The sequence below is a fragment of the Salmo salar genome, chromosome 21, assembly GCF_965601325.2.
Source record: "Salmo salar chromosome 21, fSalSal1, whole genome shotgun sequence".
Classification (NCBI taxonomy): Eukaryota; Metazoa; Chordata; class Actinopteri; order Salmoniformes; family Salmonidae; genus Salmo; species Salmo salar.
In genome coordinates this window covers 32,866,377-32,891,724 of record NC_138311.1, presented here as the reverse complement: position 1 = coordinate 32,891,724, position 25,348 = coordinate 32,866,377, and the positions used below count along the sequence as shown (strand labels likewise).

Below are 25,348 nucleotides of genomic sequence, written 5' to 3'. Positions count from 1 at the left end.
AAATCGGCACGGCGGGATGTCTATGTTTTCTTTGGATTGGTAAATACATCTCATTATTTTGATCCATTATTATAATCCTTACACAAATGATTTGCTTGTTAGGCGTAACAACGAAAAAACGCCTCCTGCTGGAAGGAGAGCCTCTGCCTTATTTTTTTGTGGCCATAGCGTCGTTTGCGGTCTCTGTATCGCTATCCGCTAGGGCGTTAAACTATTAAACTGAAGGTTGGTGTTTCGAACCTATCCAGGAAGAAAAAGCTTTTCTAGTCACGAACAATCCTCATTAGAATTAAGCTATTCAGCGGGTTCATACGTGCAGGGTTTTGTTCCAGCACTAACACACCTGATTCAGTACACACGCCTGCATACATATACAATAGCTCTCTAGGAGTGTTGACCCACAAAAAAAGCTGCAGAGCTCAGGCTGTGTATAAATTGAGAACCCAGCAGAGAATGATTTCAACACCATGCGCTGTACTTTCTTCTATCGCGTCTCGTCTCGTCTCAGCTGTCTCTGTGGCGCAATCGGCTAGCGCGTTAGACTGTTAATCTAAAGGTTGGTGGTTCGAGCCCACCCAGGGACGGAACTTTTTTCTTATCGCACAACCGTTGGTTTACAGACTATGCGGAATGTAATGAAAGCAGTCATGCTTTTAAAACCATGTGCCTGTGTTGTAGCGCGTCCACTGCATGAGGTAGATACTCATACACACTTTCACTTTGGAGGAGATGGAACCTGCCGGTGACCATTTTACAATAATGAATAAAAACAAACTATGTTAGAACATAGGAATACAAAATTAATAACATAGCAACAACCTAACAGCAATAGCATTTTTGTATATATTTTTTTGTGTGCTTCCGATTCATGGTGTTATACATCGAAAGCAGCTTCCACACGTTTAACATAAAGGTTATCAAAATGCATCTGGAAACCAAACAACTCAACTCATTAGAATGAAGTTATTCAACAGCTTGATAAGAACATCGCCAGGAGATCTAAAGGCGAGAAGACGCTATCATTAACAAATAGCTGCGAAGTAAAAATATATGCTGGTGTAATGAAAATGGAAAACATATTCATGTTATTTGTATTTGTATTTGTATTTATTATGGATCCACATTAGCTGCTTCCTACTCTTCCTGGGTTCCAGCAAAAATGAAGCCAGTAATCTCCCATGGTGTCATGCCAATAAAGATTATTAGATTAGGAGGAGCATGGCAGTGCTATTTCCCATGTGAGAATATAGTGGGACACATGTGTTACTGTCTATATGACTATATTTGCTGTAATATTTGTGTCATTGAAGCTCATCAACCTCAGCAATACCCGCGTCCTCCACAAAAAACAACCCTACAGGCCGTTAGGGTGCCCAGCTCATCTCAGCACTTCTTTTTTACGGAGAAGGGGAGCGTGGGCGGGGTGGGAGGGGTGATTAAGAGCTATATTAAATCTGTATCGATGAAGCGTTACAGATTGTGCGATAGAAATGTAAGGGTAATTTCCGATTGGGCTGGGCGGATTTACCGTGAATGCAGTCTCCGCTAACGTGGGAACATTGCCTTTAGATTTCAACCACACTGTAATGCTGAACTTCAGCACTACAGATTGAATAGTAGAACCCTAAATTAAGCTTTACTATTTTTACATATCATTAAACAATAGCCAGCTCCACTAGCTTTAATGTCTGCTGCTCTGTAATTCTCAGCTGTGAATCTTGGTGATGTCCTGGAAGGTTCTGTGACAACTGATATTCTGTTCCTCTATGGCTGATGGTGAAGTGCTGTATCGTGTGGATGTGTACTAGACCAGATCAAGGAAAACTGTGAGGGTTACATGCTGACCAGACTGCTCGCATGCGTGCGTCAGTGTGCGCATGTTGATTTTGTTCACCCACACCAGACACAATCAGGACATGCAGGTTGAAATATCAAAACAAATTCTGAACCAACTATATTCATTTGGGGACAGGTCGAAAAGCATTGAACATTTATGGCAATTTAGCTAGCTAGCTTGCTGTTGCCAGCTAATTTGTATTGGGATATAAACATTGGGTTGTTATTTTAGCTGAAATGCACAAGGTCCTCTACTCTGACAATTCATCCACAGATAAAAGGGTAAACCGAGTTTGTTTCTAATAATTTCTCCTCCTTCAGTCTTCTTCTTCTTCTTTGGACTTTATATGGCGGTTGGCAACCAACTTTAAGGTGCATTACCACTACCAGCTGGACTGGAGTGTGGACCTCAGTTCATCTTTCAATCAGGGGTAGAACAACAGATTTTTACCTTGTCAGCTCAGGGATTCAATCTAGCAACCTTTCGGTTACTGGCCCAACGCTCAGTTACTGGCCCAATGCTCTAACCACTAGACTACCTGCCCAACACTCTAACCACCAGGCTACCTGCCCAACACTCTAACCACTACGCTACCTGCCTAGTGGTTTGTTCAGGCATTAGGCATTCTTGAGTCTGCAGCAGATATGCACCTTTTAAACATTATTTTATTAATATCGTGATAATTATCGTTATCGAATGAAAAAATATATAGATATTGTGATAATTTATTTGCCATATCGCCCAGCCCTACACTGTGTACAGATTTTTCTATTGTGTTATTGACTGTACGTTTGTTTATCCCATGTGTAACTGTGTTGTTGTTTTTGTCGCACTGCTTTGCTTTGCTTTATCTTGGCCAGGTCGCAGTTGTAAATGAGAACTTGTTCTCAACTGGCCTACCTGGTTAAATAAAGGTGAAATTAAAAAAATGTACTTGAAAAGAATTATCCAGCGACCATACAATGTTTACCAGGGGGCAGAGCTACCGACGTTAAGGCTAATCTGAAGATGGTGCTGGCTAAGGCCAAAACTGGCGAGTGTAGAGAGTATAGGGATATTGTTATCAACGTCGGCACCAACGATGTTAGGATGAAACAGTCAGAGGTCACCATGTGCAACATAGCTTCAACGTGTAAATCAGCTAGAAAGATGTACTGGCATCGAGTAATTGTGTCTGGCCCCCTCCCAGTTAGGGGAGTGATGAGCTCTACAGCAGTCTCACAACTCAATCGCTGGTTGAAAACTGTTTCTGCCCCTCCCAAAATATAGAATTTGTAGATAATTGGCCCTCTTTCTGGGACTCACCCATAAACAGGACCAAGCCGGGCCTGCTGAGGAGTGACAGACTCTATCCTAGCTGGAGGGGTGCTTTCATCTTATCTATGAACATATACAGGGCTCTAACTCCTCTAGCTCCACAATGAGATAGGGTGCAGGCCAGGCAGCAGGCTGTTAGCCAGCCTGCCAGCTTAGTGGAGTCTGCCAGTAGCATAGTCAGTGTAGTGTCACAGGCCGGCTCATAGCCTGTGGCAAAAATGAGAGGACATCGACAACTGGTATAGGCCAATTCAAAACGTTCTTTATTATAAAACAAAACTATTAACTATAAACAAAGAAAAAGGAATGAGGTGTGGAAATGTCATAATGTAAGGTGTATGTAAGGTGCATGGATGCGTGAATATGTATGTGTAAACATGACTGAGTGGAAACTAAATACAGCTACAAAGGAACAAACAAAACCGGATCATACCAGGAGGAGCAGGGAGAAAGAGAGCAAGCCCAGCGAGGAGCCAGAAGCTGCTCAGCGAGGAGCCAGAAGCTGCTCAGCGAGGAGCCAGAAGCTGCTCAGCGAGGAGCCAGAAGCTGCTCAGCGAGGAGCCAGAAGCTGCTCAGCGAGGAGCCAGAAGCTGCTCAGCGAGGAGCCAGACCAGCCAGACCAGACAGCCCAGAGAGAGGTTAGTGGAGCAGTTGGTTAAATACCCTGAGCCCAGGTGGCTCCAATCACACCAGCTGCAATCACTAACGACCCTCCTCTGCCTGCAGGGGGAACCACACTGCACTGCAGAGGAGGAGCCGTGACACCCCCCTCCTTAAAATGAGGGTCCCACCCTCAATTCAAATTATGACCCAACATAATAAACACATAATCCAAATTCTTCAAAACAAACAAAAAACAGATACCAGTCCCGGCTCCTAGTAGTAGCCCCGTGTCCCCTAGCTGACTGTCCGTCCTCAACTCAGCAGCCCTGGTACCTGGGGAGCAAATTAAGAGAAAAGGCGCAGACAGCCCGCAGGGTTCAGAGAGAAAATACAAACTAGGTTAAAGGAGCACGAGACAGAGCATCAGCAATAATATTATCCTTACCCCTAATGTGTCTAATATCCAGGTTGAATGGTTGCAAGAACAAAGCCCAACGCATCATGCGCTGGTTGGGATTTTGCAAGGACTTCAGAAAAGTGGGTTGTGGTCCGTGAACACAGTTAAAGGGGTTAACCTCTTGACGGTCGCCTAGGATAGGGGGCGCCACAGCGCATTTAAAAAAAAAATTGTGCCCATTTTAAACGGCCTACTACTCAAACTCAGAAGCTAGGATATGCATATAATTAATACTTGTGGATAGAAAACACCCTAAAGTTTCTAAAACTGTTTGAATGGTGTCTGTGAGTATAACAGAACTCATATGGCAGTCAAAACCCCGAGACAGATGGAAACAGGAAGTGGAATTCTGAATTGCGAACTCAACTTCATCACGTTGCCTATTAATCACACCGTGAGCTATGGTTCATTGAGCACTTCCTATTGCTTCCACTAGATGTCCCCAGTCTTTACAAAGTGATTTGAGACTCCTACTGTGAAAACTGAATGAATGAGACGCAGTGGAACGTGGTCACACGGAGAGGGCCATCACCATTATGACGCCGGCGCCCCTGGTTACCCTCCCCTTTCGAAACGTTTTGAAACACAATGCAATCATCCTCCTTGAATATTATTGGCTCTCTTGTTGAAAAACGCCCTGAAGATTTATGTTATACAACGTTTGACATGTTTGAACGAAACTAAATGGGAAAAAAAAGAATTTTCTCGAAATGGCTGTCCCGTGGCCGATGGAGCATTTGGATCAGCTTTCAGACGCGCTAACAAGAACAAGCTCTTGGAACATAAAGGAGTAATTTTTTCGAACAAAAATACATTTGTTGTGGACCTGGGATTCCTGAAAGTGCTTTCTGATGAAGACAACCAAAGGTAAGGGATTATTGACAATAGTATACAAGACTAGATGTGATATGCGATTGTTCCAAGATGGCGCTGACCTGTAACGTTAGCCTATTTTTCAGAGTATCACATCCCCTTTCATCGCAAAGTATGATTACCCAGTAAAGTTAACTTTAAATCTGGCATTACAGGTGCTTTTAAGAGATATTCATCTATAAATCTTAGAATGACAATATTACATTTTAAAAATGTTTTCGAATAGTAATTTAGTAAATTGTAGCTCTGTTTCATCGGATGCATTTGAAGGAAAATAGTTAGTCAACGTTACGCACCGATGTAAAATGCTGTTTTTATATATAAATATTAACTTTATCGAACAAAAGAATGCATGTATTGTGTAACATGGTGTCCTAGGTGTGTCATCTGATGAAGATTGTCAAGGGTTAGTGCTGCATTTAGCTGTTTTTTGGTTATTTGTGATGCATGTGGTTGGTCGGAAAATGGCTATGTGGATACTTTTACGATATACTCCTCTAACATAATCTAATGTTTTGCTTTTGCTGTAAAGCCTTTTTGAAATCGGACAACGTGGTTTGATTCAGGAGAGGTGTATCTATAAAACGATAAAATTTGAAAAAAAAATTGAAAAAAAAAAATTATTACATTTTGTTATGCTAATGGTATATGATTTTTCGCTGGATGTCCGTCCTGTACAGGGGTTAAACCAGAACCGACATAGACCTCGAAGTGCTGCAAAGCCCAAATGAGACCTAAAGCCTCCTTTTCAATTACAGAATAATTGTTCTGATACTTCTTAAATTTCCGGGAAAAGAAACTGACTGGACACTCAATATGGTCATCATTTTCCTGGAGAAGCACAGCCCCAGCACCAATTTGACTGGCGTCTACCTGCAATTTGAAAGGTTTCTCAAAATTTGGTGCTACCAACACAGGTAACAAACACAAAAGAGCCTTAACTGCATCAAATGCCTCTTCACACTGGGTGGACCAGAGAAATTCAGCCTTGGCCTTCAGCAGATTGGTCAGGGGGGACACTACTACCGAAAAGTTTTTACAAAAAGCACGGTAGTACCCCGCCATTCCCAGGAAGCGCATCAGTTCTTTCTTTGTGGAGGGCTGTGGGAACTGCTTCACAGCCTGAACCTTGGCTTCCACGGGACAGACAACACCCTGACCAACAACCTTGCCTAGGTATGTGACTGTAGCTTTGGCAAACTCACACTTGGCCACATTGATAGTCAACCTGGCCCACACCAGTCTTTCGAACAGGGACATACTCCTCCCAGGAGTCGTCCAACTGCAGTCTTTTCTCCTCAGATACACAATAAAATCTCTGTTTAATAGGCTTAGCATCTCCGATGTCTATGTCATGCTCAATTAAGTGGGTTTTCGATAGAGTGTCAGAAAACAAAACAGGGTAGCTTCTAATAAGAGCTACCAATTCATCACGTTTCTCAGAGTCTAAATGATCTACCAAAACCCCAAGGTTTTGCAAAGTCTGGGAGTTTTTCAACCGACCTTGTAAGACCTCATCCGAAACCCTAACTACCTCCTCTTCTCCCCCCTCCACAAAGCTAAAGCCACAAGATTCAGTGACTGGAGCAGCAGTCAACGCTGACCTCACTGCTGGAGTGCCTTCCACTTTGCTTAGATCACGGGAGTGATAACATTTTAACAGGTTCACATGGCATAATTTAGAGGACTTCCTATGACCAGGGGTTTCAATAAGATAGTTAAAATCTGACACTTTGCGCAACACAGTGAAAGGACCACAGTATTTTGCCTGAAAAGGTGAACTTACAAGAGGCAAAAGAGCAAGTACACAATCACCGGGATTAAACTCACGCAGCTCAGCCTGTCCGTCATATTTCTGTTTCATTTTCTGTTGAGAACATTTTAGTTTCTCTTTCGCCAGTTCACCAGCCCTATACAACTTGAACCTAAAACATTTACATAGTCAATAAGGTTCCGAGGTGGTTCCTCAGGCAAACAACCATCCTGCAGCACTGCTAAAGGCCCACGCACCTTATGACCAAACACTAAGTCATTTGGGCTAAACCCAGTGCTTTCCTGCACTACTTCACGAGCAGCTAGTAACAACCAAGGTAACCCCTCCTCCCAATCTGCAGACAGTTCTGTACAGTATGCACGAAGCAAGGATTTTAAAGTTTGATGAAAACGTTCCAAAGCTCCCTGACTCTGAGCATGGTATGCAGTAGACCTTTTGTGTTTAACTTTAAACTGTTTGAGAATCTGAGCAAATAAATGGGAGGTAAAGTTAGATCCCTGATCTGACTGGATGATTTTTGGAATCCCAAATGTTGAAATAAATTGAGTTAACGCTTTAACTACTGATTTTGAAGTTATAGTACGCAAGGGAAAAGCTGCCGGATATCTAGTTGCTTGACACATAACAGTTAATAAGTAGCTATGACCTGACTTGGACCGTGGTAAAGGCCCAACACAATCGATAATAAGATGCTCAAAAGGTTGCCCTACGGCTGGTATTGGATACAAAGGCGCTGGCTTTACAACCTGGTTTGGCTTGCTTGTCCACTGACACGTATCACAAGTTTTAATAAACTGAGATACATCCCGCTTTAAACGTGGCCAGAAAAAATATCGGAGTATACGATCAAAAGTTTTACGAACACCCATATGACCTGCCACATCACCATGTGAAGTTTGCAACACTTTATTTCGCAAAGTAGTAGGTACAACTATTTGAAAGACTGGTTCACCTAGACCCTGATCATAGTGTGGAACCCATTTCCTAACCAACAGTCCATCAAGAAGAAAGTAACACTGAGCACTATTCCTCACCACTGAATCAGGAACAACTTTCTCAAACAGATCATCCAAAGTAGTATCAGCCTTTTGCTCAGCTATCAATGAATCTCTAGAACTAGTCAACTGTTCTGTCTGGAGTTTGACTGGCAACTCAAGACTTTCAGGCTTACTCTCTACCTTATTACGAGAGGCAGCGCGGGTAACAGCACAAACTGGAAATATCTCAGGAGATACACAGTTGCTATCTGGAAATACCCTTGCTGGGGACACTAAAGGTTGCTTCGTAAAGATGTTTACTTTTCCATCTGCCCACACCTTACTACCTGCCAAATCATTCCCCAAAATCATGTGGACTCCCTCTACTGGCAACTGGGGTCTAACCCCAACATCTACATCACCCTCTACCAGACCACATTTTAAGGTAACTTCATGTAAAGGAGAAGAGAATGGAACTAAACCCATACCACGTACCATTACACATCTGCCAGTATCAGACTCCTTAGAGAATGGCAAAACAGATTCCAGAATAAAATAATCTAAAGCTCCAGTGTCTCTTAAGATCTTGATCGAAACATTTTGGTTGCCATCTTTCAGGGACACTACACCCTCTGAAATAAAGGCTGAAAAACCACAGTGGGAAGACTGAGAATCAAACTCAACTAGTGGCTGAAAAAACTCACCCTGGTGGTCAGAGGCTGAAACAGGAGTTGCCATCACAGCAGGTTTAACTTGACCTGTCTTTGATTTAAGTAGAGGACAATCTTTCTTCAATGTCCTTCAACTAAACAGTAGCGACAGGTATTAGCATTCACCGGTGCTTTAAGTCCTCCAGACCCAAACTTCTGTTGAGGCCTTTGGAAAGAAGCTCCAGAAAAATTTGACCTACCATTCCTGGAAGTAAAGTTATTTTTATGGTACATGTCACTGTTTGACTCAAAATGGCTTTTATGTGTTAGCCTGTACTCATCTGCAAGGACTGCTGCATCACTTGGAGACTTAACTTTACGTTCATTCATGTATGTAGCAACCTGGTCAGACACAGAATTTTTGAACTGTTCTAACACAATCAAATTAGACAGATCCTCAAAAGTACTAACTTCTGAAGCTGTACACCAACGATTAAATGCAGAAGTCAAATCACGAACAAACTCAGAATAGGTTTGTGAATCTAGCTTTTTCCTGTAACAAAAACGTTGACGATATGCTTGTGGCACAAGTTCGTAAACCTTCAGAACTGCTGATTTAACTTTAGCATACACTTTACTGTCAGCTACACTCAGTGCTGCAAAAGCCTCACGTGCTTTACCTGTAAGTACACATTGCAACAACATAGTCATGTTCAAATCTGACCAAGCTCTAGCTTCCGCAATACGCTCAAATAAAGTAAAGTATGTATCTGGATCTGACTCATCAAATTTAGGCAACAAACGAAGATTCTGTGCAACATCAAACTGTGGTAGTCCTTCTGGTCTATTAGCATGTCGCAATCGCTCTATCTCCAACTGCATTCCCAACAGCTCCCGCAGCATTCCTAACAGCTCCCGCTTTTGCTCAAAAGTTAATGAAGTACTAGACTGAAAACTTGTACCTTCACTACTAGCACATTGACCCGAAAAAACACCTATTTCCATAAGACCCTGCTTTAATTTAGCTTTAATAGTCTCAAATTTTTTTATCATCAATCTCAATCTGATAATGTTCAGCAATTTCAATTAACTGCTCCTTAGTATACAACTCTAAGTCTACCTCTGAAGGAGCTTGAACAAAACCACTCAGAATGGAAGACATTTTCTTCAACCAATACAACTATTAGAAATGCTCAACAACAAAAAACACAACTCACCTGCTGTCAGTCTGGGTTCAAGAACAGGAGCCACACCCCTCTATCCTCCAAAAACAACTAACTAACTGGCCCTAGTCTTCGTGCAGTCACATGTGGTGGGGTTTTATGCACACAAAACCAGCGGAGTGGAAAAGACAACCAGAAACTGGCGGCCCCCCCATAACTACGGAGGTGCTCCCAAGCCGATGTAGGGGAAAGGAAAAGGGAAGCTCTACCCACGTTCACCGCCACCTAAAACAAAAACACCACGAGCCTCCTATTGATACTCGCTGATAAGCCTGAACAGGAGAGGACTCCCACTTGAACAAAAACCCAGAAAAACCCAGAGTGAATTGTTAATCAAATTTAGCTACCAAACTAACTGAACCAAAAGAACACATGGCTCTCAATGCTCTCTCCAACAATATTGGCCAAACCAAAACATCCCTCTCAAACAAAACCTTAGCAATCTGAACTAAACTAACCCAACTTAACTATAAAACAAGCTTCCAGAAAATTGGAACGGAAATGGCACTACCGTTCACCAAACTGGAAGTCTTCCGATTAGCTTGGAAAGACAGTACCGTGCAGTATCAAAGAGCCCTCACTGCTGCTCGATCATCCTATTTTTCCAACTTAATTGAGGAGAATAAGAACAATCCAACATTTCTTTTTGATACGGTCGCAAAGCTAACTAAAAAGCAGCATTTTTAGCATTCACTATATATTTTACCTCTTGGTGATGTCATTCGGAAACATAATGTTAACTTTCACTGCTATGCGGACGATATACAGATGTACATTTCGATGAAACATGGTGAAGCCCCAAAATTGCCCTCCCTGGAAGCCTGTGTTTCAGACATAAGTGGATGGCGTCCAATGTTTTACTTTTAAACCCGGACAAAACAGAGATGCTAGGTCTAGGGCCCAAGAAACAAAGGGATCTTCTGTTGGATCTGACAATTAATCAGTAATGATGGGGCGGTGAGTCAGAAGCAGGTGCAGGTGAAAAGTTTTAATAATACAACAAAACCAAGAACATGACACTAACATAAGGCAGTCCGCCGATACACAATAACAATACCAACTGCTGAGTGGACATGGGAGAGTTACATATAAAGGGGAGGAAATGATGAAGGTAATGGAGTCCAGGTGTGAATCATAATGATTCACAGGTGCGCGTAATGATGAGTGCCAGGTGTGCGTAATGATGAATCCCAGGACCAGTGGTTAGTTCTCTGGCAATGTCGTACGCCGGAGGGGAGGAGCAGGAGCAGACGTGACATAATCGTGATGGTTGTACAGTCATCTCAAATAAAATGGTGAAGGATCTCAGTGTTACTCTGGACCCTGATCTCTCTTGACGAAAATTTTACATTTACATTTAAGTCATTTAGCAGACGCTCTTATCCAGAGCGACTTACAAACATATCAAGAATATTTCAAGGACAGCTTTTTTTCATCTTTGTAACATTGCAAAGACCAGAAACTTTCTGTACAAACATGATGTATCCATGCTTTTGTCACTTCTAGATTAGACTACTGCAATGCTCTACTTTCCGGCTACGCGGATAAAGCACAAAATAAGCTTCAGTTAGTGCTAAACACGGCTGTTAGAATTTTGACTAGAACTAGCCTCTCTACTCTGGCTTCCTGTTAAGGCTAGGGCTGATTTTAAGGTTTTACTGCTGACCCACAAAACATCACATGGGCTTGCTCCTACCTATCTTTCCGATTTGGTCCTGCCGTACATACCTACACGTACACGTACGTCACAAGAGACAGGGCTCCTTACTGTCCCTAGAATTTCTAAGCAAAAAGCTGGAGGCAGGGCTTTCTCCTACTGAGCTCCATTTTTATTGAATGGTCTACCTATCCATGTGAGAGACGTAGACGTGGTCTCGACCTTTAAGTCTTTATTGAAGACTCATCTCTTCAGTAGGTCCTATGAGTGTAGTCTGGCCCAGGTTTGTGAAGGTGAACAGAAAAGCACTGGATCGACGAACCGCCCTTGCTGTCTCTGCCTGGCCGGTTTCCCTCTCTACAATGGGATTCTCTGCCTCTAACCCTATTACGGGGGCTGAGTCACTGCTCTCCCATGCCATCCCTAGGAGGGGTGCGTCACTTGAGTGGATTGAGTCACTGACGTGATCTTTCTGTCTGGGTTGGCGCCCCCCTCGGGTTCGTGCCGTGGGGGAGATCTTTGTGGGCTATACTCAGCCTTGTCTCAGGGTAGTAAGTTGGTGGTTGAAGATATCCCTCTAGTGGTGTGGGGGCTGTGCTTTGGTAAAGTGGGTGGGGTTATATCCTGCCTGTTTGGCCCTGTCCGGGAGTATCGTCGGACAGGGCCAAGGTGTCTCCCGACCCCTCCTGTCTCAGCCTTCAGTATTTATGCTGCAATAGTTTATGTGTCGGGGGGCTAGGTTCAGTCTGTTACATATGGAGTATTTCTCCTGTCTTATCCGGTGTCCTGTGTGAATTTAAGTATGCTCCCTCTAATTATCTCTCTCCTTTTCTCTCTTTCTCTTTCTCCTTCTATCTCTCTTTCTCTCGGAGGACCTAAGCCCTAGGACCATGCCTCAAGACTACCTGGCCTGATGACTCCTTGCTGTCCCCAGTCCACCTGGTCGTGCTGACGCTCCAGTTTCAACTGTTCTGCCTGCGGCTATGGAACCCTGACCTGTTCACATGACTTGCTACCTCGTCCCGGACCTGTTGTTAACCCTAACCCTAGCTTCATGTCCACATCCCGGTTAAATCCTAACCCTAGCCACAACCCTAACCCTAACTAATCTAATAATTGATTGAGGAACAGTGTACTGAGCCTAATAAAGTGGTGAATAGTTTGCTTTTATCTTCAATTAACTGAGTTGGGTCTTGGCTTTAGTACTGATATAGAGAACCAGACTGTCCATCTGCCAGAGTTCAACTTCTTTAAAAGCTAAAAGCAATGAGCAACTCCAGCCCAGCTTTGACACACACACACACACACACACACACACACACACACACACACACACACACACACACACACACACACACACACACACACACACACACACACACACACACACACACACACACACACACACTCCAACTCTCAGCTAGGCCCATTGCCATCCAGACAGACTGAGTGAGATTCCAGAGGGATAGAGTGACAGTCACAACTCATGAAGTGGTAATCAATGACAAACCAATTACAGGTCAGAGCCCAGAACCTGCCATCCTACAACAAGACTGATCCTGGAGAGTCACCAGGCCTCACCAGGCCTCCCAAGGGCACCAGGCATTCACAACTCTCACATTCACACACATAACAATGTTTTCCATGTAAATACTCTCCTTCTACTGTGGGCCAACATCAATGGTCTGTTCAAGTAAAATTTCCACTGTTTTCAGGTCACTGTGTACTGTCCTTTGACTGTAGTTCAACAGTCAATACCCATTGACAGTGATGGTTGGTTATTTAGCTTACGGAGCTGATGAAGTGTATTGAACCAGACTGAGAGGTAAAGACCTTGTTTCTTTAATAATAAATCATTATGGGATGTTCTCTTGGAGCTGTTATTATCAACAACAACTATCACTGTCCATGTATATTGGCATTCTAATGAGTTGAATGGTCTCATGAGTGTTAAATATGTTGAATTATGGTCAAAGGTTGTGGGCAGACAGTTGTGGCATTTCAGGGCATTTGATGACATGTACTATATCAAGGTGCATTACAGAATGAATATGATTATATTTGTTCCTTAGAAAGAATGAAAAAATACGTTTTTTGGATTTCAACATTTTTATTCAATGGCTTGTCTCATTTACATCATTGTAAAGAACAGCATCTAGTACCAGGACTCGTTGATACGCCTCATGCTCTGGAACCTCATGCCGCCCATGCCGCCCATGCCACCCATGCTTCCCATACCCATGCTGAAGTGCCTGTACTCTCCAGGCCTCATGAACATCATCCTGCCTCTGAAGTGGGGCATCTCATACATGAGCCAGTGGCCGTCCTGGATGTTGCAGGACATACAGCTGGACATGCGGTAACGATCCATGATGTTGTCACAGTCCTCCATGATCTCGTGGCTCTGACCGCCGAAGCTCTCTCTCTCGTAGATCTTCATCCTGTAAGATCCCCTGTGCATAGGGATCATGCGGCAGGACCTCATCCCATTGGCCATTCCCATCATGTGGTAGTCAGCGTACTCTCCCCTCCTCATGAAGTACTGGTTTCCCATGTAGTTGGGGCGGTCATACAGCATGAAGCAGCCGCCCTCAACCTTGCAGGAGTGGCAGCGGCTCAGGAAGGAGTACATGTCAGGGCAGTCGGTGCTGCACTCATGGGAGCGGCCCATGAAGTTCCTGTCCTCGTAGAAGACTATCCTGCTGTTCATGTTGGGCATTTTGGCTTGCTTCGTGGGGGGTCCTGCTGTTGCTGCTGCTGCTGCTCTGGAACTGATATCCTACTGGTTTAAAACCTTTCTTTTTATACCTGTGGCCCCATTGTACAAACCGCTGACTCAGCAACATAGCATAGAGGCCCATAATGCACTGAGGTTTGTCCACATTCCATGGACTGGGTCTCTCAAAAGACCTTAAAAAGGCTGTTTCTCTCAGAACAAAGTAACACAAAGGCTTTGTGAATGGGTTAACAATGTAGAGTTACAGCCTTGGAATTGTAAAGTGTGCATATTGTTCATCGCACAATAGCTTCCTAAGTTTGAGGTTTTTGTCCTTATTCAGTATTATGAAACGATTATTTGTGGTCACTCAGAAAAAGTGCGTTGTGTGTTGTGACCCTTGTAAAATGCACTTTAAATACATTCGACTTGACAATATGTATTGTGTTTGGAAAGATCATTCCTTTATCACATTAGTTCATTTTGTGTGAATTGATCTTATAAACATGTTAATGTATGTATCGAAAAACATTAATGTGGTCTTAATAAAAATGATCATAATGATCTTTATTCAAGGCTAATTGTTCCCGTACACACCAAATGACATTTCTCCCTCTTAGACATAATTACACCTGACTAAATACACCAGCCACACACGCTAAATACGTTTCTATCCCAATTGATATTAGAGTACTTCAATTAAAGTCATTCACACCCTACTTGAATTCCATTAAGCTAACATTATATATAACTGTAAATGTTTATAAGGTGCCGTATCAGACTCTAAAAAACACTATTGGAGTATGTGAAGATGTCAATGAACCTGTTTCATGTGTCGGTGTAGCCAACCACTCTACAGAGTTGAAGAGTGGTGCTGCTGAGTAGATAAAAGCTTCTATTAACAGAGTGTGTAATCTATGGGTCTCTGGCTGGTGCGGGGGTGAGTGGTGGGCGCCGACATACAGCCAGGCAGCACACGACAAAGTATTTTAGAATCTTTGTGTGTGCTTAGGAAACGTATGAACCACTGTGTATACTAAGAACATTTCAAGTTTGCTGAAGAAACTTGTGAAACTTATAACTGTTCCAGTACGTCAGTGTCTCCTTCATCTCCCTACACTCCCCGTGTTCTAGAAGTCGATTAGTTCTGGTCCTGTGGCCACCTGAGTCAGCACCTCTCCTCCTGGTACAAAGGTACGTCGCTCCATTAACTCTCTGGGTTCATTAATGAGCCTTCATAATAATACTACAGCAATAAAACTGATGTTTATTACAGCACAGACTAATTGGAAAACATTCAGTAAACACTCACTAAACTGGATTTCTCTGGGGTCAAAGGGAGAACCACACTCAGGCAGAGTTGTCTTTGTGTTACACAATAATAGGTCAGACAATCAACACTATGATTCCAAAAACTGCCATTCAGTTACCAGAAACACAAAGTTTAAATATGGTGAATGACAAAAAAAATGGTTTAGCCTAAGTGCAGCTACAGGGCTGAGAATATAGCTAAAACTGCTATGGAAGTAAATACAGTGGTGTGTCTGAGGTCAGATAATAATGTATCTGCAGCCCTGGGGATTATGAGCTATAGGAGGCAGATTCATATTATTGATTTAACACTGGCCAATTATGACCAGCTAATTCATCTGAAGGAAAGCAATCTCAACAGATACACCTGTCTAATTAATCCACTGTGTGTATGCAGTATTGTAGTACTCAAGTCCAGGACTCGGACTCAATTTCAGTCCCGATTTTGACTAGTGACTCGACTTGGACTTGACCATTGGTGACTTAGACTCACCTCCTCGTGACTTGTATTTGCACTTGGACTGGATAGACTACTATGATAAGCAGGATATTAGCAGCACTGGGTGGCCAGAGCAGCGAGGGTTCTGTTCTCTAGCAGTGGGAAGGACCCGGCACACTACATCTACGTGCTGCAGGGGAGCAAGCAATGATTGTGGGCAGACAGTCAGGCAGGCTCCGCTCTGGCTCCGCCTCCGATCATAGTTGACACATCACGCAAGTGACTCTCTTCCTTCCCTGTAACCGCAAGTCATCAACTTAGTATTTAGCTATGCTTGGTTAAGAAACAAACTGCTTCACGAAATTGAAAACAATACTAGTATTGAGTTTAATAGTAAAACAACAGTCTTGCTATTTGTCTGTCTCTCCCTTTGAGTTTAGAGAAGTAGGCTGTCTTTTAATTTGTCGTCTCTCTATACCCTCCTCTTACTTACCCCCTTGCATCCCATATCCAGGTTATGAACAGTCGCCCTTTAGTTTTCACTCTGCAATAACAAACCTACACAAATATCAGTGGGAGATTACAAAAAGTAGCTGAGAGCCTGACTTACCATTCATTTATGCAGTAGATAAGTAGTGAAACACAGGTATTGAGTAGAACTTGTGAGGTAGTGATGAATAGTAAATTAGTTGGGGTTTTTCATTAGGGAGATGTGATATACTGACATCTGGTGGTGACTAGAAACCACTGCACAGTAAGACCTAATAAATGAATGGACTAGTGACTCGACTCGTGACTCAGACTTGGACTCGACTCGGACTTGAGCACAGGGTCCTTGACAAAACATTAGGAACACCTATAACATAGAATGACCAGGTGAATCCAGGTGAAAGCTATGATCCCGTATTGATGTAATTTGTTAAATCCACTTCAATCAGTGTAGATCAAGGGGATGAGACAGGTTAAAGAAGGATTTTTAAGCCTTGAGACAAATGAGACATGGATTGTGTTTGTGTGCAATTCAGAGGGTGAAGGGAAAGGGGGATACCTAGTCAGTTGTACAACAGTAGGTTAACTGCCTTGTTCAGGGGCAGAACGACAGATGTTTACCTTGTCAGCTCGGGGATTCGATCCAGCAACCTTTCTGTTACTGGCCAAACGCTCTAACCACTAGAATGGGTAAGACAAAATATTTAATTGCCTTTGACCGGGGTATGGTAGTAGGTGCCAGGCTCACCGATTTGAGTGTGTCAAGAACTTGACACACTCAACAGTTTCTCGTGTGTATCAAGAATGGTCCACCACCCAAAGGACATCCAGCCAACTTGACACAACTGTGGGAAGCAGTGGAGTCAAACATTGGCCAGCATCCTTGTGGAACACTTTCGAGACCTTGTAGAGTCCATGCCCAGATGAATTGAGGCTGTTTTGATAGCAAAAGGAGGTGTAACTCAATATTAGGAAGGTGTTCCTAATGTTTTATTTACTCTGTGTGTGTGTGTGTGTGTGTGTGTGTGTGTGTGTGTGTGTGTGTGTGTGTGTGTGTGTGTGTGTGTGTGTGTGTGTGTGTGTGTGTGTGTGAGGATTGAAAGGATATGAAAGTTGAGTGTTTTAAATGAATGGCTGGAATCTCCTACCTGATGAACTGACAGTTAATTACATTTCTACCACGGCACTGTTGAACACTCATACTGAGGTCATTAATGAATAATCAACGGTTGAATGAGGCTGCAGTTCTGAGAGTTTATGCTGCTGGTTAGGGTTCAGAGTTACATCAAGTTTTTCATGAAATTAAAACTTCCTGAAAGTGTGTAGGGCACCTACTCTATTATTGTTTTTTCAGTGAAATTATATTTCTCCCTGTTAAAATGTTTGTCAGTAGTTTCAGTGATACCTCATCATTATATTTTCCAATTATTGTCGTCAACATGCTTTCAGACTCTGTTATGAAAAGGTTGTGTCTCTCATCATGTCTCCAATGCCACATTCGTTTCGTTTAATAAAGTAATAAGGCACAAGAGGCTCTCCGTATTCATGATTATAATCACAGCTAACGTGTGTTGTCAGGTGCGATGCTACGAGATGTCATATCACATTCAACTACGAGACCTTCATTGGGCTTCTAAATGAATCCCTAGACATCATCTATTGATCCCAAATCATTATGTCTCAAGGCACTACTCGGTACAGTACACTACCATGGTTGAGAAAGTCTCTTTCTATTAACCAGCCAACTCCACGGTAGTGTGATGTTTCTGCCCAGAACGTGTCTTTGTGAAGTCAGCCCTGAAATAGAGTAGCGTTTGTTAGAGAGCGGACCTCCTGGCAGCGTCTCACAGCAAAGGCATAAATAGCCCAGTTAGTCTGTCATCAGGGGTCCTAGGGGACCTAATACTTCATTGGGGCCTCCTGCCAGCATGTTTAGGCATCCTCAGAGGAGCCTGCCTGCCTGGGGCAGCTGAGGGAGGCAGGTTGGCACTTATTGTCATTAATCTTGCCCTGGAGGCAGCTCAGCTCTTTAAACCTAACCCTAACCTTAACCACATTCCTAATCCTAATGCCTAGCCCTAACCTTAAAGACTTTGCAGCTGGCCCAGCTAGCAGAAATCGCTCAGTTCTGCCTCCAGGACAAGATTTATGACAATAAACGTCAACCTGTGATGGAGAGACAGTTCTGTTTTAAACCTGATGATTGAAATAAACCTGGAATTATCCCCCTCTTCTCTTCTCCGCCTTTCATTTCCCTCGCCATTCCCTTCTCCTCCCCCGCTCCTCTTCTTCGCAGGGCAGATATCATCCTCCTCTCATTCAGCTTTCCTCAAAAATGATCCCCCTCTTCTCTCTCCTCCTCTGCTCATCCCCCTCTCTTCAGCAGGCAGGGCAGGCGCCAGATGGTGCTGCCATTTATACCTCCTTTTATTTTGTTTTCCTGGCGCAGAGACAACTGGTCTTCATTAGCAGAGACAGACAGACAGACAGACAGACAGACAGACAGACAGACAGACAGACAGACAGACAGACAGACAGACAGACAGACAGACAGACAGACAGACAGACAGACAGACAGACAGACAGACAGACAGACAGACAGACAGACAGACAGACAGACAGACAGACAGACCCATGCCAATAAAGTCCTTGGAATTGAATAGAGAGAGAGAGAGATAGAGAGAGATATATAATGAGAGAGAGAGAGATATATAATGAGAGAGAGAGAGACATATATAATGAGAGAGAGAGAGAGACATATATAATGAGAGAGAGAGAGAGAGAGAGACATATATAATGAGAGAGAGAGAGAGACATATAATGAGAGAGAGAGAGACATATATAATGAGAGAGAGAGAGAGAGAGAGAGAGAGAGACATATATAATGAGAGAGAGAGAGAGACATATATAATGAGAGAGAGAGACATATATAATGAGAGAGAGAGAGAGAGAGAGAGAGAGAGAGAGAGAGACATATATAATGAGAGAGAGAGACATATATAATGAGAGAGAGAGAGACATATATAATGAGAGAGAGAGAGAGATAAATAATGAGAGAGAGAGAGACATATATAATGAGAGAGAGAGAAAGAGACATATATAATGAGAGAGAGAGAAAGAGACAGACAGACAGACAGACAGACAGACAGACAGACAGACAGACAGACAGACAGACAGACAGACAGACAGACAGGGCCGTGGCTCTACTAGACACTCAAACATACTGGGCCTAAAACACAGACATTAAAACTTGTCAATGAGTTCAATTCAATCAGTACCTGAACTCAGTACCTAAATTGTGTGAAACGAAATACACTGAACATAAAATTAAACACAACATGTAAAGTTATGGTCCCATGTTTGATGAGCTGAAATAAAAGATCCCAGAAATGTTCCATTCGCACAAAAAAAATATCTCTCTCAAATGTTAGTGAGCATTTCTTCTTTGCCAAGATAATCCATCCACCTGACAATGTGGCACATCAAGAAGCTGATTAAACAGCATGATCATTACACAGGTGAACCTTGTGCTGGGGACAATAAATTGCCACTCTAAAATGTGCAGTTTTGTCACACAACACAATGCCACAGATGTCTCAAGTTTTGAAGGAGTGTGCAATTGGCATGCTGACTCAGGAATGTCTACCAGAGCTGTTGCCAGATAATTGAATGTTTATTTCTCTACCATAAGCCGCCTCCAACATCCTTTTAAAAAATGTGGCTGTACGTCCAACCGGTGTCACAACCGCAGACCATGTACATGGCGTCGTGTGGGCGAGCGGTTTGCTGTCAAAGTTGTGAACAGAGTGCCCAATGGTGGCAGTGGGTTTGAGCAGGCTTAAGCTACGGACAACAAACACAATTGCATAGATACTGTGATGAGATCCTGAGGCTCATTGCCATACCATTCATCCGCCACCATCATCTCATGTTTCAGAATAATAATGCAAGGCCCCATGTTGCAAGGATCTGTACACAATTCCTGGAAGCTGAAAATGTGCCAGTTCTTCCATGGCCTGCATAATCACCAGACATGTCACCCATTGAGCAAGTTTGGGATGCTCTGGATTGATGTGTTCGACAGCGTGCTCCAGTTCCTGCCAATATCCAGCAACTTTGCACAGCCTTTGAAGAGGAGTGGGACAATATTCCACAGGCCACAATCAACAGCCTGATCAACTCTATTTGAAGGAGGTTTTTCGCGCTGCACGAGGCAAATGGTGGTCACATCAGATACTGACTGGTTTTCTGTTCCATGCCCCTAGCTTTTTTTTAAAAGATATCTGTGACCAACAGATGCATATCTGTATTCCCAGTCATTTGAAATCCATAGATTAGGGCCTAATGAATTCATTTAAATTGACTGATTTCCTTAAATTAACTGTAACTCAGTAAAATATTACAAATTGTTGCATTTTGAGTTTATATTTTTGTTCAGTTTAAAATTAATCTAGCTTTTAATAAATGTGATATTTCAAGTTTGAACAATGCCACACCTTGCCTGAATCAACGAGTCTCCATGGTGATGGATAAACTTTATATCAGTGGGCAATTGTATCCAGACTCTAGAGTAACTCCCTGGCTATTTTAATGTAATGTTCAAATTTGATTTTGTGTGTTGTAGTGTATCATGACAACATCAACTATAATGAAAACATGCTCTATTGATCTTCACTTGATAAGGAAAGGGTTGCATATAGCTCAGGTTAATGTATGTAGCCTTCCTAACAAAATACATGAGGTTTTTAACTTGGTCAAGATAAATAATATTCATATTTTGGCTTTGACCGAAACGCATTTAGATGCATCTGTAAATGATGGGCAAATTAACATTCATGGATATAGTCTACTGAGAAGAGACAGGAATAAAGTAATCCTTCTAATCCCCCCTTAAAAGATTTAGATGCACTATTGTAAGTGGTTGTTCCACTGGATATTATAAGGTGAATGCACCAATTTGTAAGTCGCTCTGGATAAGAGCGTCCGCTAAATGACTTAAATGTAAATGTAAATGTAATAGGAATGGTGGGGGTGTAGCACTGTACATTCAGAATCAGATACCTTTTAAGAGGAGGGATGACCTTAATGTATGTCAAGTAGAGGCACTATGGGCTCAAGTACATCTGCCTCACCAGGCAGCCATATTGGTAGGATGTGTGTACAGACCTCCTAGCTCTAAGGTGTCCTATCTGGATGACTTATGTACTGGGTTTGACCAGGCCACATGCACTGGGTTTGACCAGGCCACAGATAGCAACAGAGATGTATTTATCTTGGGTGATTTTAATATAAATTGGAAGGATCACAATAATTCGAATAGAACAAAATTGATGAGATATGCTAAGAACAGTGGTTTGAAACAAATGGTTAATTATACTACTAGATCATCAATTAAGTTGGGTCATCGTTCAGACACATGCATTGATCTGATTTTCTGTAATATACCATTGCAATGCTTAAAAGCCGGATCAATGCCGGTGGGCTGGACAGACCATAATATTGTGACCATAACCATGAACACCAAGGTTCCAAAGAAACCCCTAGGATAGTGGTCAAGAAAAATTAAAAAATTTTAAATCATGAGCTATTTCTAAATGATTTGGCTGCTGTACCCTGGGAGCTGATTTATCTAGAGGATGATTTAAATCACGCTACAGAATGTTTTATTGATTTGCTCACTGAGGTAATGGACCATCATGCCCCAGTAAGAAAGAGTACAGTTGGTGCTCGTCCATCTCCATGGATTGATGATGAACTGGGTGAGTCTTTTTCTCAAAGAAATATGGCAAAAGTCTTAGCAGCCAAGTCAAAATTAGAAATTGATGAACAGAATTATAGAACATTACGTAATTATGCAGTTAAATTGATTCGAAAGAAAAAAAAGTTATTTTACAACAATGTTTTTATTGATTGTAAAAATGATTCTAAAAAGGTATGGAACAGAGTTAAGGGCTTACCTGGTACATCTATCTCATCATGCCCATCTAGTGTGGAGGTTGATGGGAGAACAATAACAAAACCAGTTGATATTGCCAATCATTTTGCAGATTTTTTTACAAAGAAAATTAATTTACTTCCAAACAAGCTATTGTCCAATGGATTGATGATCATATTATGAGCAATAAGGTCTGCTCTTTTAGTCTACAAACCGTGTCAGTGGAGGAGGTGTTAAACCTATTGAAGTCATTACCTGATGGTAAATCTACAGGTTATGGTCTTATGGACAATTTTTTGCTTCGCTGTGCTGCTCCCCAGATTGCAGTTCCACTGAGATACATATTTAATTGGTCACTGGAAAAGGGGATGTTTGCAAATGTATGGAAGCATGCGAAACTGTGTCCTATTCCGAAAGACTGCAAAGAACCCATTACTCCTGCCAATAGTCGACGAATTAGTCTACTCCCTACACTCAGTAAGATATTGGAGGGTATTGTGAATAGACAAATATGGGAGTACATGGAAAAGAATGATCTGATTACAGCCAATCAGCATGCTTATCGCAAAAACCATTCTACTACCACTGCATTGGTTGATATGACTGACCAGTGGTTAAATGCTATGGATAATGGCAAGTTTGTGGGTGTGCTATTTTTAGATTTCAGTGCAGCATTTGATTTAGTGGATCATGAAATAAGTTTGACAAAATTAATGCATTATGGTTTTAAGGAGGTAGCATTGAATTGGGCACAGTCATATCTAACTGACAGGAAACAGTCCACCTATATCAATGGTTCATTTTCTTCCCCTCATGCTTTAAACTGTGGAATACCGCAGGGCAGCTGCCTTGGGCCACTTCTTTATTTAATATATACCAACGACCTTCCTTATGCCTTATCTGTAACTCAAGCTACTATATTTGCAGATGATACTACAATTTATGCAACAAGACAATCGGTTCAACAGGTACAGCAAGCTTTACAAGGTGATTTGGAGAATATCAGGGAGTGGGTTTGCCAAAACAAACTAGTTTTAAACACCAAGAAAACCAAAGTTATGTTGGTCTGTTCCACTAGGATAAGGCCAAAACAGCATGGGATACAATTAAGTATGGGAGGAGTACTAATTGAAGAAGTGGCAGAAACCAAACTACTGGGAGTGCAGCTAGACAACTGCTTATCATGGTCGTCTCAGATAACTAATCTATGTAAAAAAAATATTAAAACAGCATGCATGATCAGAAGGATAGCTAAATATTTACCAGGAAAGATTCTTAAGCACATAACACAAGCATTAATTGAGAGTCAGGTGAACTACTGTTCTGTGGTCTGGGGAAATGCATCATCAAGTGAAGTTAGGAGGCTGCAGATTGCACAGAACAAAGCAGCAAGGATTGTTTTACGGTGGAGATATGGTTCTTCTGTTGCAGTCATGCACAATGCTCTTGGTTGGTCATCAATCGACAAGATAATTGAAAAAAACATGCTTATTTTATTTCATAATATACATCATTTAAAACGGCCAAGTTCTATTCACAACGGTATTCAGTTGGTAAGAGACAGACATTCAGTAAATACTAGGAATAGATTGTCCACCATCTGTGTGTTATCCAGACAGAAAAGAGAAATAGGCAAAAGAACATTTCAATTTAGAGCAATAAAGAAATTGAATAAATTAACTGAGCAAACCAGAAATCTTTCAATATATAAATTTAAACATTATTTTAAAACTATTTAAATATAGTATTTATCGGGTCAATATGTTAGTGTATTATGTCTGTTTGTAATAGTGTGTTATATGTGAAAATGTGTTTGTATTATAAATTATATTTTAATGTTTAAGGACTATTGGAAGATTAGTCCAAATGGGGACTAAAAGAGATCCAAATCAAATCAATATTTCTGTCATTATTATGTATGTCTATCACATGTCTTTATGGTTAAGCTGTTAATAAAAATAATCTTAATGTAAAATATGTATTATTATTGTTATTTAGTCCACTAAAAGTCACAACGCTTGTGTCCAACTGCAGGCAGGCAGAGTAGTAGCGCTGAGCTAATGGACACTGGAAAGGCACATAGACTGTGTATTTGTGGTTCACTGTGTATCAGTGTGCATTCGACTGTGCATGTTTAGACTATATGTAAGTGTGTGTGCATGCAGTGCAGTGTTTGTTTGGCGTTGTTGTGACTGTCGTGTGTGTCTGTTGGGGCTAGGTTGTGAGTGTGCCCAGTGCAGGGCTGATCGCGTGCCAAGTGCTCCCGGAGGACCAGCTGTGGCTCCACTCTACTCAGCCACCGTGAACAAAGAACAGACAGAGTGCTGCAGAGAAAAACACTTTCTCTTTACCTCTCTTGCTTCATCTCTCTCTCACTTGCTCCCTTTAGCTCTCTCTCTCGTTCGCTCCCTCTTTCTCTTTTGCTCGCACCCTCTCTCTTTCTCCTTCTCTTGCTTCTCTCTCTCTTTCTCTCTCTCTCTCTCTCTCTCTCTCTCTCTCTCTCTCTCTCTCTCTCTTTCTCTCTCTCTCTCGGTCTCACACGTTCTTACCATACGTTTCCTCTCTCCTCTCTCTCCCAGATAATTTTGGTCTGGATCAAATGCTTTGAAGAAATAGGCCCAAGGCCGTTTTTCCTTTAAGATTCAGTGCCATTTTAATAGTTTTGATATAGCGTCAGTTTATTTCTTCCTATGTGATTGTAGTTGTATGATGCAGAGTCAGTGTATTGGTTCCTCTACTCAATCTTGGAGCTTGTTGTGATATCCATAGTTCACTATCCCTCCCACCCAGGGCCGGCCTGCTCATTAGGCAGGATTAGGCTGATGCCTAGGGTGGCAGATTGACGAGGGCGGCATTTCCTGAGCTAAACTGACCAAGACGCACCTCCAACAACACATATATCTTTCATATACCTGATGCCGCCCCGTGATAAGCAGTACCCACTTTGTCAAAGGCAGGGGAAAAATATTGTCCATGCCCAGCGCACCTCTCCAGGGTGCTGTTGGAGAGAAGCACTGCTGTGGCACTCTACCACTGTTCTGTCAAAAAATGATCCAACATAAATCATGTAGCCTATAGCCAACGGTAGAA

General features: G+C 42.2%; 1 non-coding gene and 1 pseudogene across 1 annotated transcript; one reads left to right on the top strand and one right to left on the bottom strand.

Moving 5' to 3' along the window:
- The first annotated feature begins 510 nt into the window (after window positions 1-510).
- trnan-guu (transfer RNA asparagine (anticodon GUU)) lies at window positions 511-584 on the top strand. The gene has a single exon. It is a non-coding gene; the product is annotated as a tRNA-Asn (tRNA).
- Window positions 585-13,458: 12,874 nt separating this feature from the next.
- LOC106582162 (gamma-crystallin M2 pseudogene) lies at window positions 13,459-14,162 on the bottom strand (annotated as a pseudogene).
- Between the last annotated feature and the right edge of the window lie 11,186 nt (window positions 14,163-25,348).